This window comes from Benincasa hispida, chromosome 8 (genome assembly GCF_009727055.1).
Source record: "Benincasa hispida cultivar B227 chromosome 8, ASM972705v1, whole genome shotgun sequence".
Lineage (NCBI taxonomy): Eukaryota > Viridiplantae > Streptophyta > Magnoliopsida > Cucurbitales > Cucurbitaceae > Benincasa > Benincasa hispida.
Window position 1 is genome coordinate 52,065,378 of NC_052356.1, and position 18,572 is coordinate 52,083,949.

Genomic DNA, 18,572 nt, shown 5'->3' on the forward strand with positions numbered 1-18,572 from the left:
AGGGGTTTCTAGCAGAATCCTTTCTCAGGGTAATCTTTTCGTCTCTCATGATGTATATTCTGCATGGCATTTGCATGGATATTTATAGGCGTTCGCGAGCACTTCTTTTCTCTAACTCATGATTGCGTTGATGGTGCACACTAAATTCCATACCCTGCCCCACCGTCTGCAACATGTCAAGGGTTCATTGAATCTTCAACAAAGTTTCCCTGTCAGCCACCAACACAACTTGTGACGTGACACCCACTGCCAATGTCATGTCATACCTCAACACGTGTAGCTTATGTGATCATCTTTTCTTTTCTTCTATTGCAATTCTTGCTTGATCGCATCAGTGGGTATGCAACATGCAATCGCAAGTTCATCAGACTACTGAAGGATATTCTCCATAGAAGTAGCAAAATTAGTCTGAAATTTAAATATGTTATGCATCAAAAGTATGTGATCGCATGCTTTGTTTTTTTTTATAGATTTATTGGTAGAAATTATCTAAAGTTCATGCCTTTGCCTTATTATTTTAAATGAAAGAGATACAATAACTTGCATTTCTACAAGTTATCACACCCTCAAATTTAAAATAATGCTTTTCCTCAAGAATATACTTAAGACTTCTTATGATTTCGATCGCCTTCAAGAATTGCCTAGACCTCTCAGAGTGCCTCACCCAATTTGCTAGAAAAGATTTTTTTTTTTTTTTTTTTTACTTTTATTCCTTCTTCCTATAAATTTACTTCTAGACTTGAGAAGCTGCAAGCTTATTCTTCAAAAATCCTTTACTCATTTCCAAGACTATCTCATATTTCTAAAAATGAAGATTTGGAACGAGATAAAAAGATTCCCCTTGTTACTTCTTGTTGTGATTTTGTGCCGATCCAAGCATCTAACCTTCGTTTTGGCTTGCCCCCACGGGTGTCATGTGAACATCCTGTTGGGATTGGTGTCCTAATTATTCCAGAGTCTCGTTGTTTTGTAAAGATATATATTGTTTAATGAATAAAATAAGTGTTATTTAATTCTGGCATTTACTCATATCCAATAAACAAAACTCCTTGGTTATCTTATGTGAACTTAAGCATGTATATGTGATATACAAGTGGATCATGCCTTAAGATAACCTGAATAGGTTTGTAGTATAAGGATTAAGGAGGGATACCTGATCCTAGTGATACTACAGATACGACCTGCTTTGTAGAGGTTTGCAAGTATTGTAAACTACTACAGATGGTAGATCCTGACTATTCATGTGGAGACGTGGAGCGGGGGTGTCCTATACAAAAAGTTTGTATGAGACCTGGACCACGAGATGACTAGACTCTGTATATAACACCGTTGATACTAGAGGCTTACATCTCACCTAAATGACCATAGGTGACACGACCTCAATCCTGAATATTTTGGGAACTCCTGCCTTTGAGGGCAGTCTTTTGATTAGTATGGGTGAAAGTGGCCAGATTGCCAACTCAACATGCTTACCTTTTTAGGGACTTGTCTGATCTGGGAGCTGGGAACTCAATCCACAAGATGGAAATCACTTCTTTCCCCAAGTAGGGATAAGTAGTAAGATTGCTCCTTTAAGGGTTGATTCCGGGGCTTGAACATAGTGGCCATAGCTTCTCTTTGGAAGAGAAGACTCAGTCATAGTAGGACTATGACTTATGTTCATTAGAGGGATCAGTGGTACTTAAGGAGACAGATATAACTACAGAGGCATAACAGTTATTAGCTCAACTGTACTTACGAGCGATCTGTGAAGGGTTGTCACACTTTTGATTGGTTAAGATGGACATGTAATATATTTGTAGTAAGAAGAGTTTAGTTGTTGGTCTTTAGTGGAGTGCCTGACAGTTAACAGATGGTAGATCCTGTGACTAAAGAGTTTAGTCAGTTATTCACGTACCGTTGGAGCTTCGAGCTATAGGTCGATGAGGTCCCCTTGGTAGCTCAATGGATTCAGTTAAGGATTAGTTCTTGGTGTTGATTTGAAATGTACAAATTGACAAGAGGTATTTTGATTATATATGATATAATCGTTTGATGTATGAGATACATCTAGTGGAGGATTGATGTAAATGAAATTTACATTAAGTACCATGGAATAGAAAAAGAAATATGGTTTATATGTTTCATGAGATAAAATATTAAAACTATAGGTTATAAATATAGTATGATAAGTTGGTTATAATTTATATTTATAATAATATTAATTATTAGATAATTAATTCTTTTTCTTTAAATAAGCTAGTGAATGGGTGGTTATTGCATTCATGGTAACTATGAGTTTAAAAGAAAAGTGATTTTCCTATTTTTAAAAAGAAGGTTTTACAAACGATTAAAAAAGTTTGAGTTTTCTCTCCGTGCAAAAGAAACTCACGGGGTCGTCAAGTAAATATAGATTTACTAAACGACGACTGGGTGAGCTGAACGATCGTGTAGTGGTGAGTTAAACGATCGTGCAATTTCACTAAATGATCGCATAGATTTGTTAGACGATCGCTTGCCTAAGGTAAACGATCGTGTAGAGTCTGTAGGCGACAGACCAAGCTAAACGATGAGCTAAACGATCACATAGCTTTTGCTAGACGATTTCATAGCTTTATCTAAACGATTGCACATCGACCTATACGATAGGTCTCCGCCATCTCCCACTTTCCCAGTCATGCAATCGGTGTTTCCTTCTTCGTCTTCCTTATATCAAGTTCGAACAGAGCCCACCCTCAAGATTCTCACACCGAGAATACCAAGGTAAACTTATTGGTGGTGTCAGACTCAACTTGACACTGTTGAGGTTTTTTGGAGGCCATTCGTGGTGCTGTGTAGGCCATTCGTGTTGCGGAAGAGTTCGTGGCCGAGGCGATCGTTGAGGACGAGCACGAAGTGTTCTGCTATGTTCGTGCTGTTTGAAGGTCGTGTAGATCAAGCGTTCGTGGTTGCTGTTGTTCGACGCAGGAATCACGAAGAAGCGTGGGACGAGCGCTTCAAATGTTCGTAGAGTTCCTTTCTTGTTCAATTTTTATATTTGCCCAGTTGTAATTTCTGTATGAATGTATAATCAAACTTGTTTGAAAGCGACTATAAATGTATTGTTCATTTATGATTGTAATTTTAAATAATATTTCTCTTCCACTGCTCATGGAAATCTCACTCGATTTTCCTTTCAACTTGTATCAGAGCTAGGTTCTCTAATATTCCCCAAATTACAGATCTGAATTGAATGCATTTTATCAAGTCACGGTGGTTTCCTGCTATTTGTGTTAACCAATTTTCTGCATTAATGGATGAATATTGATGAACGTTTCGAGTTTAAATTGCCTTTTGTGTTAAAGCTTTCAGTTTATTACAAATGTTAATTGTAAGGGCCCCCGTGTTTTTTTGGGCGAAAATTGAACTTTACAATACAGTCTGTATTCGAAAGTTGAGTTGTTGAGTCGTTCTGAGAAGCTTCAACGCATGGCGATGTATTTCATTTAATGAAGAAGACCAAGGCCGTTGTACGAATCTGTAGCATCAGGTAAAACGATCATGGGGAATTTAACTAAGGGATCGTTAGATTTTTTTTCTAAGATCATATCGTTTTAGCTAATGCTAGCGATGGGGTAAATTGTTTACCAATTACTCCTGTAGCGTTGGTTGTGCGATTGTTTAGGCGTTGGAGGTAGCGATCAATAGTGGAGCATGCGAATTCTCGTCGTTTATGGAAGCCATCTAGAACGATCATGTAGTTAGCATAGCTCATCACTTAATAGCTACTACCTATGTGAATCGCATGTATGCGAACAGAGGTGGTACCTATAGAGATCGCTTAGGCGATGGTGCTTCGCGTATCGTAAGTCGGCATAGACGAATCTCGAAAGTTCGGGCGTTGTGCAGAGCACGGTAAGCGACGTGTACTTCAGGCTCATCCTTGTAAAGGTACACGATCTTGTAGAAAGTAAAATGATCGTGTTGGAATTTTTTCTAGATGCATCGTATAGAAATGCTAAAATGAGTTTAACACTGGAGCGCGGTGAAGCTATAGAACGAAGTGTTTGTTTTATGTTAGACATCGCAGGGGTGCTTAGTCTTCACATTGGTTGGTTTTGGAGAAGAATGCTTTGCCCCAGCGGTTCAAGACCCGGTTCGCCCCTGTTTGAACTCAGAGACCCTTGTCTTTGTAATAGTTAGCCTTTTTCTTTGTATTGTTTTAATGCAAATTTTTACTCGGTTCAATCAACTTTATTGCTTCTAACATGTGAATGTATGGTACTTATATTGCCAAAGTTTTGTCATATAATAACCATACCTTAGGTTGATTACATACATCATGTATTGTAAATGTTATAATATTGCATGAAAGAAAAATTAACTTGAAAAGCATAAGCATGCATCAAAGATATGAAGTTAATATTTTGCATGCAGTGAAGCATTACATGTATCATCCCTTTTATTAACAAGTGTTATAGCAAGGTGAATGAAAGCATGTTTTGCTGTTTCATGCTGTTTTGTATAAGTGTTATATAAATGATAGAAATTGGGACAATGCATTGAGCCATGACACTAGGTTTGTTTATAAGCGTATGAAGCCTTGCAATGTGTTAGCCTCGCATTGTGTTGTTTCCGTTTATAATTGTTATAAAGGAAAATTTAGACCTAAAATAGATAATTCAGAAGTTGCAATGTGGACTAGGGTGAACCTCAAGTTTTTAAAAGGGTTTTAAAAATTTGGATTGAGATAGACCTAAGTTCAAATGGTTCTAAAGAGTTTAGTAACCTAGATTAATCTTTTAAAATCGGTTTAATAGGATTAAATTGGTTGAAATAAAAGATTAAATTTGTTGTAAACCTATCTATAAGGGACCTTTTGTCTAAGGCAGGTTCTGGCTAGGCTAAGGTTCTGAAGTTGACAGAAACGTAACACCCTTACCTGGGAACCTACCTGGAAAGGTGAATTAAATAGATTTTCAACAAGCACGCGACGTTTTAGTCAAAGACTCTATTAAAGAGTTTAATGGATGATGATCAAAAGTTGTTTAACTATCTAAGGTCAAAGTTACTCTTGGGAAAACCTAAATGTCACTTTATTAAAATCCTTAGCCGTGTTTTTTCTAAGTAAGCTAAACACTAGGTTATAAAATACTCAGTGGGAGGAAGAGGCATATCAGATATGTTTATGATTCCACTCACGTTTCTCCCTATATATTCACGCCGTGAGATTCATGCTTGGCTTTGTGGTGCCCAGGATGCATCCCCCTTCGGATGGTGTTTGCATGAGTCAATATCAAGGTGAATGAAGAGAGTGTTTATAGTAATTGGGTAAAGGGTGTGTGTTAACACGTCCTATGGTCTCTGTCATTGGTTCACACCGTGAGATCATTCTGTACGCTCTCGTGTCGCCTTCGGAGCATCCCCCTTCGGATGGGTTTTATGCAATTGGTCAATATCAAGGTGAACTCTAGAAATGGATAGGGTCGCTTTAGGTTTTTCCGCAATTAGATTTTTTCCCTTTGGATTGGTCTTTTGGGACAGACCCCTAGGGCTTAAAATGGCGGGTCACACTTACGGGAGATTGTTAAGTAAGTTAATGATCTCTTGGCCAAATCAATGATGGCTAGTCGTTATAGGAACAAGAGTTGTTCTGGTATTAATGACTGGTTGAGAACTTCTTAATTCAGAGGAGGGATAATTGACCTCCCTTTGACGGCTTTTGTCCTAAACCTTTGAAGCATCATTGCGAAACTAGATGTCACACGAGGTTTATGTTAGTTTTGTTGAAAACTTATTGGATGTTGTTTTGTTTTACAACGGGTTTTGCTTAAAACCTAACATAGGTCAATATGTTTTTCTTTTTAGCAACTCGTTAGTATTTCCGTTTAAAGCTTTTACAAGTGACCGATTATTTATAGTGGAAAGAATCGTGTGAAACGAATTTCATGGCAAACAACCTCCATCCCACTGCTCTCCAAAAGAGGAGACAAGACAGTAAATATGATTTATTGGTCTTGGAGATATGTCTGATAAAGAATGATGATTCTGCCTGGATCCTAGATTTAGGTACTACCTATCATGTCAGTTCCTCTTACATGGATTCAGTTCCTGGCAAACATTGCCAGGAGGAGAAATGACTCTTCGAGTCGGTACTGGTGAAGTTGTTTCAGCTGTTGCTATAGGTAGGCTGAAGTTATTTGTTGATAAGAAACGTTATCTGTTACTAGATAATATTTTTGTAGTTCCTCATATTAAGAGGAACTTAATCTCAGTTTTTTGTCTTCTTGAACAAGGCTCCACTATCTCCTTTTTTTAGAATAAAGTGTTTATTTTCAATAATAAAATGGAGATTGTTTATGGTTCAATGGAAAATAACTTATATGTACTAAGGCCGTTAGTCATAAAAGACTTGTTTAACACTGAAATGTTCAGTACGGCAACAACAGCTAAAAGACCAAAAGTTTCTCCAAAGGAAAACGGCCATCTTTGCATCTTAGGTTAGGTCACATCAACCTCAATAGGATTGAGAAGTTGGTGAAAAGTGGACTTCTAAAGATTTTAGATGAAAACTCTTTGCTGGTATGTGAATCATGCCTCGAAGGCAAGATGACCAAACGACCTTTTACTGGAAAAGGTTATAGAGCCAAGGAAGCCTTGGAACTTGTACATTCAGACCTCTGTGGTCCGATGAATGTTAGAGCTCGAGGAGGGTATGAATATTTGATCTCTTTCATAGATGATTATTCAAGGTTTGGGTATCTCTTCCTAATGCAATATAAGTCTGAAACCCTTGACAAGTTCAAGGAGTATAAGGCTGAAGTTGAAAACTTGTTAGGTAAGAAGATAAAAACCGTATGATCTGATCGTGGTAGAGAGTATATGGACCTCCAATTCCAGAACTATATGATAGAACATAGGATTGCGTCCCAATTCTCGGCCCTAGTACACCTCACCAGAATTGTGTATCAGAAAGGAGAAACAGGACCTTGTTGGACATGGTTTGGTCTATGATGAATTATGCTCATCTTTCAGACTTGTTTTGGGGTTATGCAGTGGAGACTGCATGTTATATCCTGAACAGCGTTCCCTCGAAAAGTGTTTCTGAAACATCTTTTGAGTTAGGAGAGGTCGTAAAGGTAGTTTACGCCACTTCAGAATTTGGGACTGTTCGGAAAATGTGCTAGCGACTAATCCAAAGAAGTTTGAACTGTGTTCGAAGGTTTTCCTCTTTGTAGGCTACCCCAAGGAAACAGAGGAAGATACTTCTATGATCCGAGTGAGAACAAAGTGTTTGTTTCCACAACTGCGATCTTTTTGGAAAAGGATCACATAAGGGATCATAAGCCACGAAATGAGCTCGTTTTACGTGAGATCTCAAGTGAGACTGCTGAGTGGTCTAAGAGCTGTCTCTTATACACATCTAGATGTGTATAAGAGACAGTAGTAGGACTATGACTTATGTTCATTAGAGGGATCAGTGGTACTTAAGGAGACAGATATAACTACAGAGGCATAACAGTTATTGGCCCAGCTGTACCTGTCTCTTATACACATCTAGATGTGTATAAGAGACAGGACCTATTGGGTGTAAGTAGATCTATAAGTGAAAGAGAGGTGTAGATGGAAAGGTGCATACCTTTAAGGCTAGATTCATGGTAAAGGGTTATACCCAGGTTGAGGGAGTTGACTATGAGGAAACTTCCACACATGTTGTCATGTTGAAGTTTACCAAGATTATCCTGTCCATAGCCACATTTTATGATTATGAAATATGGCAAATGGACGTCAAGACTGCCTTTCTTAATTGTAATCTTGAGAAGACCATTTATATGACTCAACCAGAAGGGTTGGTAGTTCCAGATCAAGAGCAAAGAATTTGCAAGCTTAAGAAGTCCATTTATAGGTTGAAACAAGCATCTCGATCTTGGAACATCATATTTGACACTGTTGTCAAGTCATTTGGCTTTGACCAGAATGTTGATGAGCCTTGTATTTAAAAGAAGATCATCAACAGCTCAGTAGCTTTCCTGATACTATATGTGAATGATATCCTACTCATTGGGAATGATGTAGGGTATCTGACTAACATTAAAAGTGGGCTAGCTGCCCAGTCCAAATGAAAGATTTGGGTGAGGCACAATATGTTCTAGGGATCTAGATTATTCAAGATTGCAAGAACAAATGGTTAACCCTGTCTCAAGCATCGTACATTGATCAAATGTTGATCAGGTACAGGATGCAGGATTCCAAGAGGGGTTTATTACCCTTCAGACATGGAATAGTTCTGTCTAAGGATCAATGTCCTAAGACACCTCAAGAAGTTGAGGAGATGAGACGGATTCATTATGCTTCTACTGTATGAAGCTTGATGTATGTAATGTTGTGTACTCGACCTGGCATTTGTTATGCAGTAAAAATTGTCAGTCGGTATCAGTATAATCTAGGATTTGATCACTAGACGGCGGTCAAGACGATCCTCAAGTATCTTCGGAGAACGAGGGACTACATGCTTGTGTATGGAGATAAGGATCTGATCCTTATAGGATACACAGATTCTGACTTTCAGACCAACCGAGATTCTCGAAAATTGACATCGGGGTCCGTGTTTACTCTAAATGGAAGGGCTGCTAGTTTGGCGAAGCATCAAGCAAGGATGCATCGTGGACTCCACTATGGAAGATGAATACGTAGTGGCTTTTGAAGCAGCTAAAGAGGCTGTTTGGCTGAGGAAGTTCCTTTCATATTTGGAAGTTGTTCCAAATAAGGATTTTCCGATCACACTGTATTGTGATAACAGCGGAGCTGTGGCAAATTTGAAGGAGCCTCGGAGTCATCGTCGGGGTAAGCACATAAAACGAAAATATCACCCGATCAAGGAGATTGTGCATGGCGGTGATGTGATAGTCATGAAGATCACATCAAAGAATAACATTGCTGATCCATTTATAAAGGCTCACACGGCTAAAGTGTTCGAGGGTCACCTGGAGAGTCTAGGTTTGCGAGACATGTGACATCTTGTCTAGAGAAAGTGGGAGATGATACTGGGGTATACCCTAGTTTATTGTATATTGTACATTTTTATATTATATTGTACATTAGACTCAAGAGTCATTGGACAAGTGGGAAATTGTTGGGATTGGTGTCCTAATTCTTCTGGAGTCTTGTTGCTTTGTAAGGATACTAATGAATAAAATAAGTGTTATTTAATTTTGGCATTTACTCATATCCAATAAACAAAGCTTCTTGGTTATCTTATGTGAACTTAAGTATGTATATGTGATATACAAGTGGATCATGCCTTCAGTGATAACCTGAATAGGTCTGTAGTATAAGGATTAAGTGGGATACCTGATCCTTGTGACACTATGGATACGACCCGTTTTGTAGAAGTTTGCAAGTATTGCAAACTACTACAGATGGTAGATCCTGACCATTCATGTGGAGACATGGAGCGGGGGTGTCCTATACAAAGAGTTTGTATAAGACCTAGACCACGAGATGACTAGACTCTATATATAACACCATTGATACTAGAGACTTATATCTCACCTAAACGACCATAGGTGACACGACCTCAATCATGAGTGTTTTGGGACTCCTGCCTTTAAGGGCGGTCCTTTGATTAGTATGGGTGAGAGTGGCCAGATTGCCAACTCAACATACCTACCTTTTTGAGGACTTATCTGATCTTGGAGCTGGGAACTCAATCCACGAGATGGAATTAAATTTTTTCCCAAAGCAAGGATAAGTAGAGAGATTGCTCCCTTAAGGACTGATTCTGGGGCTTGAACATAGTGGCCACAGCTTCTCTTTGGAAGAGAAGACTCAGTCATAGTAGGAATATGACATATATTCATTAGAGGGATAAGTGGTACTTAAGGAGATAGATGTAACTACAGAAGCATAACATTGGCCCAGCTGTACTTACGAGCGATCTGTGAAGGGTTGTCGCACTACTGATTGGTTAAGATGGACACATAATATATCTGTGTAAGGAGAGTTCACCTGTCGGTCTTTAGTGGAGTGCCTGGCAGTTAACGGATGGTGGATCTCATGACTAATGAGCTTAGTCAGTTATTCACATACCGTTGGAGCATCGAGCTATAGGTCGATGAGGTCCCCTTGGTAGCTCAATGGATTAAGTTAAGGATCAGTTCTTGGTGTTGATTTGAAATGTTCAAATTGACAAGAGATATTTTGATTATATATGATATAATTGGTTTGATGTATGAGATACATCTAGTGGAGGATTGATGTAAATGAGATTTACATTAAATACCATGGAAATAGAAAAAGAACTATGGTTTATATGTTTCACGAGATGAATATTTAAACTATAGGTTATAAATATAGTATATAAGTTGGTTATCATTTATATTTATAAATAATATTAATTATAGATAATTAATTATTTTTCTTTAAATAACCAAGTGAGTGAGTGGTTATTGGATTCTGGTAACGGTGAGTTTAAAAAAAAGTGGTTTTCCTATTTAAAAAAAAAGTTTTACAAACGATTGAAAATTATTTAAGTTTTTTCTCCGTGCAAATGAAACTCATGAGGTTGTCAAGTAATACAAATTTACTAAACGACGGCTAGGCAAGCCTAACGATCGTGTAGGGTGAGTTAAACGATTGTGCAAGTTCACGAAACGATCGCATAGTTTTGGTAGAGCGATCGTTTGCCTAAAGTAAACGATCATATAGAGTCTGTAGGCGACAGACCGAGCTAAACGAATGAGTTAAACGATCACATAACTTTATCTAAACGATTAGGCATCATCCTATACGATAGGTCTCCACCATCTCCCACTTGCCCAGTCATGTACACGATCGATGTTTCCTCCTTTGCCTCATATCAAGTCCAAACAGAGCCCACCCTCTGGAATCTCACACCAAAAATACCAAGGTAGCCTTGTTGGTGGTGTCAGACTCACCTTGACACCGTCAAGGTTTTCTGGAGGCCATTCGTGGTGCTGTGCAGGCCGTTCGTGTTGCGGAAGAGTTGTGGCTAAGGCAATCGTTGAGGACGAGCGCGAAGTGTTCGTGCTGTGTTTGTTGCTGTGTTGTGATCGTGTAGATCGAGTGTTCGTGGTCGCTGTTGTTCGAACGGTTGCGCAACGGAGCGTGGAGACGAGGCTTCAAATGTTCGTAGAGTTTCTCTCTTGTTCATTTGATTTTTCCATGCTGTAATTTCTGTATGAATTGTATAACTGCTTGTTTGAAGTCGACTGTAAATGTATTGTTCATTTATGATTGAAATTTGGAATAATCTTTCTTCCACTGCTCATGGAAATCTCACTTTCAATGTCCTTCACATCCAACTACGATCCAATCGCTTTTTTTAGTCTAAACTCGTGCCGTCTTTTTGAGGCAGTGGAGTTGCAATCACTTATTCTTTGCGTTGATCACGATTCTTGCCTTCGTTTGGGCCTACCACCACGGGTGTCATGCAGGCATCCAACTATGAGCAAGTTCCTATCTCAACAGCTCTCTCTCTCTCTCTCTTTTTATATTAAAGTACACAAGGAGATTAAATATTTTTGAAAATCGTTCAAGTTTTCAAACCTTTTCTACCCCTAAATTTTGAATGGTATTAGAAAGTTACTGCAAAAGACGTTTGTTGAAAAGCTTGCATGCTTGTTAAATCCTAGAAGTAACTTTAAAGGAAAAATAATCTTAAAACTTAATACTAATATCGGTCTAGGCGTTAGTGTTAAGGCATAATTTCATCATTGAGGCCACCAATGGTAAACAAGGCAACAAAAAAAAAAAAAAGTAAGTGATCAAAAGTATGCACATGATATAAACAGAAAAGAAAGGCACAAAAGATAGACAAAATTTTCAATAAATCTATATTTCATAATGCGACGAACTGATACAAAAGAAAAAAAAAAGAAAAGAAAGAAAGAAAGAAAGAACATCAAGCTTAAAACAAAAAGGAGATAAGGAAGGACACCGCTCTGAATTCAAGTTTCTCCCGCATCACTGTTGTGATCCCACGGTGGATTCTCATTGGGAAAATGCAATGGATCTCAAAGATGCGAGGGAAATGGTGGCAGCACCGCTAGGCAAGCAATGACGTTCTGAAATAACTCAACCACATAATGGAACTACTCATGTTGCCTTTGCATCATTCATCGTATGAAGTCGTACATTGTGTTTTGTTGGTTTTAAACAAATTCTTTCAATTCGCTTTGCTAACGCACCAACTCATTCATCTGCGTTTAGAGCGATTGTTGGTGTCGCGTCAAGTCATCGAGACCTCTTAAAATAGGTTCATGGAGATCTTCATGGAGAAATTTGAACCATTTGGCCACAGAGTAAATCCCTTCAGAGTCATTTGCTTGCTCTTGTTGCACGTCTTCAAGCTGAAGCTCACTTTCCTTGCCAATGCCAGATCCAACGCCTGCTCAATCCTAGGCAATGGAAGGCTTGGGTCGTCAGAAGTGAAGTATGGAGGGATTTTGGAGGGTAGTGATGGGCTTGGAAGTTTGGATACGAGGGGAAGGATAGGAAGGGGTTCATTCTCAGGAGCTGCTAGCGCTGGTGTTTCAAGTGTTTGAGGGCAAAGGTTGAGGTCAACGCCAACCTTAATAGATTCATGGTTTTGCTGAAGTGGAGAATTTTCTAATTGAGGAGAGGGGATCATTTATTCTTTAACTTCTAGGGCGATAGTTAATTTTCGTTTCTTGCGTGGGAGGTCTTTAGGGTAGTCTAAGTCTATGGCTGCCGCTTTGCCTATTGCTTAGGTTGGACATCTTGTGCAAGCAACGTCATTAGGTGGCGAAGAGAGTTCTTTGTCAATGTGCTCTTCACCGCCACATCTTCCTCTTCTACAAACCATCCCTGAGCCACGCATAGATCGATAATAAGTGGAGGGAAGAAGAGTTGCTCCCTTGGTTTAGAAAATGAAGCCCAAATCTGGTATGCGATCACGCAACCAACATTGATGGGGATTAGTCGCATGATGCAAAAGATTGCCATGACCTATTCTCTGGAAACTGAGTGGTCATACATTGTGGGGAGCAGCTTCCTCTTGATGAAGTACAACTACATGTTCGCTTTTGGTGTTAAGTTATGTGGTGACAACGTTACCCTTTTAGGTGAGATGGTCTACTTCGTCCCAGGTAGCGCCACTACCTTCATCGCTTCTTTCTACTCATCAGACATTGGGTTTTCAATTATTCTGTTGCCCTCGGTGTTAGGGTTGTCTTCTAAGTTGTACAGATGATTAATTTTTCTGATGTCGAATCCAATCATTGCATTCTCAATGTCAGCTCTATATCGCCCAAATGCGGTTTCTCCTTGTAAAAAGCAGTCACTATAGATGGCTTGATTGTTTTATCCTATATGAAGAAATCCTTCCACCTCAACACGTTGACTGTTTCGTTGATGAATGATGGTAGAGGCGAGCTTTCTGGAAAGAATTCCATCTTGATTAGGATTGGTGGCCACTTCTTCGGTGCTCTTTCCTCCTATACTATGGTCATTTTGCCTTTTCCTCGTTTCTTTCCACCATTTTCCTTTGTTCTTTTTCTTTACTAGGGACACCACCTACTACTCCTTTCTTCTTTTCTTCCTTATTTTATTTTTTCGTATCCTTTTTCTTCGCATCCACCTTTCCTGCCTTTGCTTTATGTGAATCGCGTTTAACGCGTTGAACCTTCTCCTTTCTAATTATCTTCTCTTCATCACTTTCATCTTGAAGTTCCTTTCCAAATTCCATCGTAGCACATTCTGCACTATCCATTGATTTTTCAGGCTACGATGGAACATTCATTCGATCAAGCTTCTCATAATGAATCTCGTGATGGAGTTTTGTTGCCGCGATTAGACATTTTGCCATCTTCTTAATTCCACCAAGGCCTTCCCTTACTCTTTTGACCTTTCTTTGGAACTCCTTCACCAACGCCTCCGCAACAGAGGCCGAAGTGCCTAGCCTATCGCTTTTTTTCCTTCTTTCTTTTCTACTTCTTATCTCAAGGGGCTCTTCCATTACTAACACTACGATGTTTACTGACTCAAGCGACAATGACTCAACCTCAACTTTCTGACCGCCTGGCTTATTGACCACACCTTCGTCTAAGGACTCGAGAGGGTTTAGATTGTTGGGAATTTCTCCATAGACTTCTCACTCATCCTTATGCCTTGCCTCGCTTATGGTGGAGGTGATGGTTGAAGGTGATTATGGGGCGATGAGGCCTGGGATGCTACTGTGGATGATGGGATGAGTATGGGGTTGAATAGTGAAGGTGATGCCATTGTGGGTGGTAGCACATAAGTTGGTTCGACAACGATCGAGAATGAGATTGTGTTGAAGGAAACGAAAAGGGACACCACTTCGTAGAAGAAAGTGGGGGTGGTTGATTGGGCAGAATAAAGGGTATTTTGGCTTTCCATTTGGATCGTGGATGAAGTGGGTATGATCGGAGAGAGGGCCGAAGGGATATTTAAGTTCACGGGGAAGCTTTTGGAATGCAGAGGGTGTAAGGTTTTAGGTTCGCATAAAGAAGAAGGGTGTACGAAGAGGGAGGGGGGTTTAAATAGGTCAAGGCTGAAGAAGAAATAAATAGTTGCCTCGTGATTCAAGGCAATGATAACGTTGCGCAGATTAATAGTGAACTGATAGAATGTCTAGCAGCACATCTTTTCACCGTCCTATGGTAGGATGATGTATCATTCCCTCACTTGCGTTGGGTTCTTAGAGATATGTTGGGATATAATTCTCTTGCATCTCCAAGTCTCATCGCATCACTCATCACATTAAAAAACCCTAATTTCCCTCTTTCTAAAATATAGGTAGTAAACAAAGAGGGTAGCTATAATTAAACAATAAGAATAAAGGATAATTAAAAAGAAAAAGAAATGAAAATAAAGGATACCAAAAAAGGATACGATATGTCCCTTGAAGGATATTTCTTTATTGTGCAGGGACTTCCTTCTATCACATCATTCGGGCTTTCCTAGGTTTATGGAGGTCTTTTTGCGATCAAGATCCCCTCCATAGTAAGGCCTGATGTGTTGTCCATTAACTTTGAAAGCGTTGGCTCCGTCCTCACTGACTAATTCCACCGCTCCATCGGGATAAAATTCCTTGATGATGAATGGTCCTGACCAATGTGATCTCAACTTTCTTGGAAAAAGACGCAATCTAAAATTAAACAAGAGAACTTTTTGGCCAATTTCAAAATTTTTCTTACGAATGCGTTGATCGTGCCAACGCTTTGTTTGCTCCTTGTAGATTTTGGCATTCTCATATGCTTGCAGTCTCCACTCATCATATTCCAATAACTGCAGCCTCCTCGCTTCTCCCACAACCTTCAAGTCAAAATTGAACTTTTTTGTAGCTAAAAAAATGCTATGTGTTCAAGTTCCAATGGTAAATGGCATGCTTTTCCAAAGATGCCCATAACACATCATCATCGAGGACATTCCTATGGGAGTTTTATATGCGGTGCAATACGCCTATAACACATCATCGAGTCTTTGAGCTCAGTCTTTTCTTGTCAGATTAACCACTTTCTCCAATACTGTCTTGATTTCCCTATTTGATACCTCTATCTGACCATTGGTCTGGGGGTGGTGTGTTGTTGCTATTTTATGGTGCACATTATATTTGACTAGAATCTTGCTAATGATATGATTGATAAAATGTATACCTTCATCGCTTATAATGGCATGTAGAGTGCCAAAGCGACGTAAAAATTTCAAACTCAAATCTTTCACCTCTTATCCAATAAATTAAATAAACCTCAAAATAAATTCACCAACTTTAAATCACTACTTTCCAAAAGTCCTAAATCCCAAAATTAAATTCCAACTTTCCAATTTAACTTAAATCCAAATTTATAAATCTTATTAGATACTTGATTTATTAACTTCCAAATAAAACGATTATCTTCTCCTAATTGTTTACTTAAATTTTGGATCCAAATTCGAAAATTAAAGGGGTAAAATTTTAAAACCACAATTTCCCCAAAATTTTAAAACCACAATTTCCCCTTTTCCCTTTCAAATTTCACAAAAACTCAAAATTTATTATCCAAATAATTCAATTATCTATTCCAATTAATTTAAACTCTACTCAAAGAATCCACATTAACCAATAAAACTTCTTCAACTATAACAATTTGATTCCAAATTCCAAAGATTAGGGAAACTAAAACTCAATAATTTGCGATAACTAACTTAAAACTTCCTACATCTCGGGATGTTAAATCCTGAAAATGTTATGACCAGCTCTTCTCAGTGTTCTTTGTCACATTATCTTATCTCTAAGATGCATGCGATAGTTGTAATATGCAAAGAATATACTTATTTCTAAGGAACATTTTCTCTTGTTTTATGAGATCCTAATCTAAATTCTTTGAAACTCAGATTAACTTTACTTAGAACAATTTCTCAATTGATTCAAGGAACAAATATAAGCATGCATAAAACAAGTTGATCGCATGACTCCTTCAGTTATTTAGTCGCGTTAGTTGCATTCTTCTCAACCCATGAGGCGATTTAGCTATGCATATTGTTGATGAAAACATAGACAAGATATATAACAAACATGTATTCATACAACAAATCTGAATTTGTCAATACAAGAAATACAATATAAATACACAAAACAAAGAGAAAGGTTTTGAGAGTCAAGTCGTGGTTCACAATATCTTGCTTCCTCCAGCTCGTTGTACAGTTGCTTCACTTAGACAATTGAACAATATATCCACTTCTCTCCCTAGAACCTTAAGCTCTCACTAAGGAATTTCTATGAAAAATTGGTAGGGATTTCTAGCAGAATCCCTTCTCAAGGTATTCTTCTCGTCTCCCACAATGTATATTCTGCATGGAATTTGCATGGGTGTTTATAAACATTCCCGAGCACTTCTTTTCTCTAATTCATGATTGCGTTGATGGGACACATTAAATTCCATACCCTATCTTACCGTCTGCAACGTGTCAGGGGTTCATTGAATCTTTAACAAAGTTTTCATGTCAGCCACCAATGCAACTTGTGATGTGACACCCACCACCCATGTCATGTCATGCCTCAACGCTTGTAGCTTATGCGATCATCTTTTCTTTTCTTCTCTAGAAATTCTTGCTTGATCGCATCAGTGGGTATGCAACGTGCGATCGCACGTTCATCACACTGTTGAAGGATATTCTGCATAAAAGTAGTGAAATTAGTCCGAAATTTAAATATTTTATGCCTTAAAAGTATGTGATCACATGTTTCATTTTTATATAGATTTATTGGTTGAAATTATCTAAATTTCATGCCTTTGCCTTATTATTTTAAATGAAAGATATACAATAACTTGTATTTCTACAAGTTATCGCACATCCCTAAGAGTTCACACCATGAGATCCATGCTCGGCTTCGTGTTGCCCTGGATGCAGCCTACCTTGGGAAAGTGTTTGCATTGGTCAATATCAAGGTGAATAAGGGAAATGTTTAAAGTAAATAGGAGAAGGTCATGTGTCAACGTATCTTACGGTCTCCTTCATTAGGTTGTACTATGAGATTCTTATGATTCGCCTACGTCTCGTCTTAGAGCGACCATCCCTTCAGAGGTCCTGATCATAGGTTTTGGAAAAAAGCATATTCCATAAATGGATAGGATTTCTTAGGTTAATTTTCAACTGTTGTCTTTCCTAACGGTAGCCTGTTCAAGCGTACCTCTGAAATTTGAAAATGAAAGGGTCAAACTTATAAGATTAATTAAACAAGTTAATGAAACATTAACCAAATTAACGGTAATAAAGAGCTATAGGAATAAAAGTTATTCTAAAATTAGTAATTAGCTGAGATAGTCTTAATTTAAGGGAGGGATAACGGATCACCCTTCGGTGGTTGTTGTCCTAAACCTCTAAAGTATCATTGCAAAATCAAATCAATAGAATATTTAGGGTTCTATGATTGCCTGGTTTGGCTAAACTGATTGGATGTTTTGTGTGATGGGTGAAGGCAAAGATAACTAAAACGGTCGTTTATTTGTTTGTTTTTCAGCATGTCTTCCTCAATTATCTCTTTAATTAAAAATGAGAAATTAACCAGCGAAAATTACGTGACGTCAAAATCAAAATTGAATACGATTATTGTTATCAATGATTTACGATTTGTCTTAACTGAGGTGTGTCCTTAGATCCCTGCTCAAAATGCACCGCTAAGTGTTAGGGGATGCATATGACCATTGCACAAAGGCCAACAAAAAGGCCCGAGTCTATATCTTGGCGAGTCTATCTGATGTACTCAACAAGAAGCATGAGGCCATGCTCACTGATCGTGAGATCATGGAGTCCCTCCAAGGTATGTTTGGGCAACTGTCTATTCAAATTCGGCATGAGGCCCTCAAATACGTTTATAATATATGTATGAAGGAAGGCCAGTCAGTTAGAGAACATGTTCTCGACCTAATAGTTTAGTTCAACATGGCTGAAATGAATGCGGCAGTCATTGACGAGAAAAGTCAGGTGTCTGTTATTCTAGAATCTCTTCCGAAGATCTTTCTTCAATTCTACAGCAATGCAGTTATGAATAAAATCCGGTAAACCATAGTGACTCTCCTAAATGAGTTGTAGACCTACCAGTCTCTTATGAAAGGTAAGGGACCGGT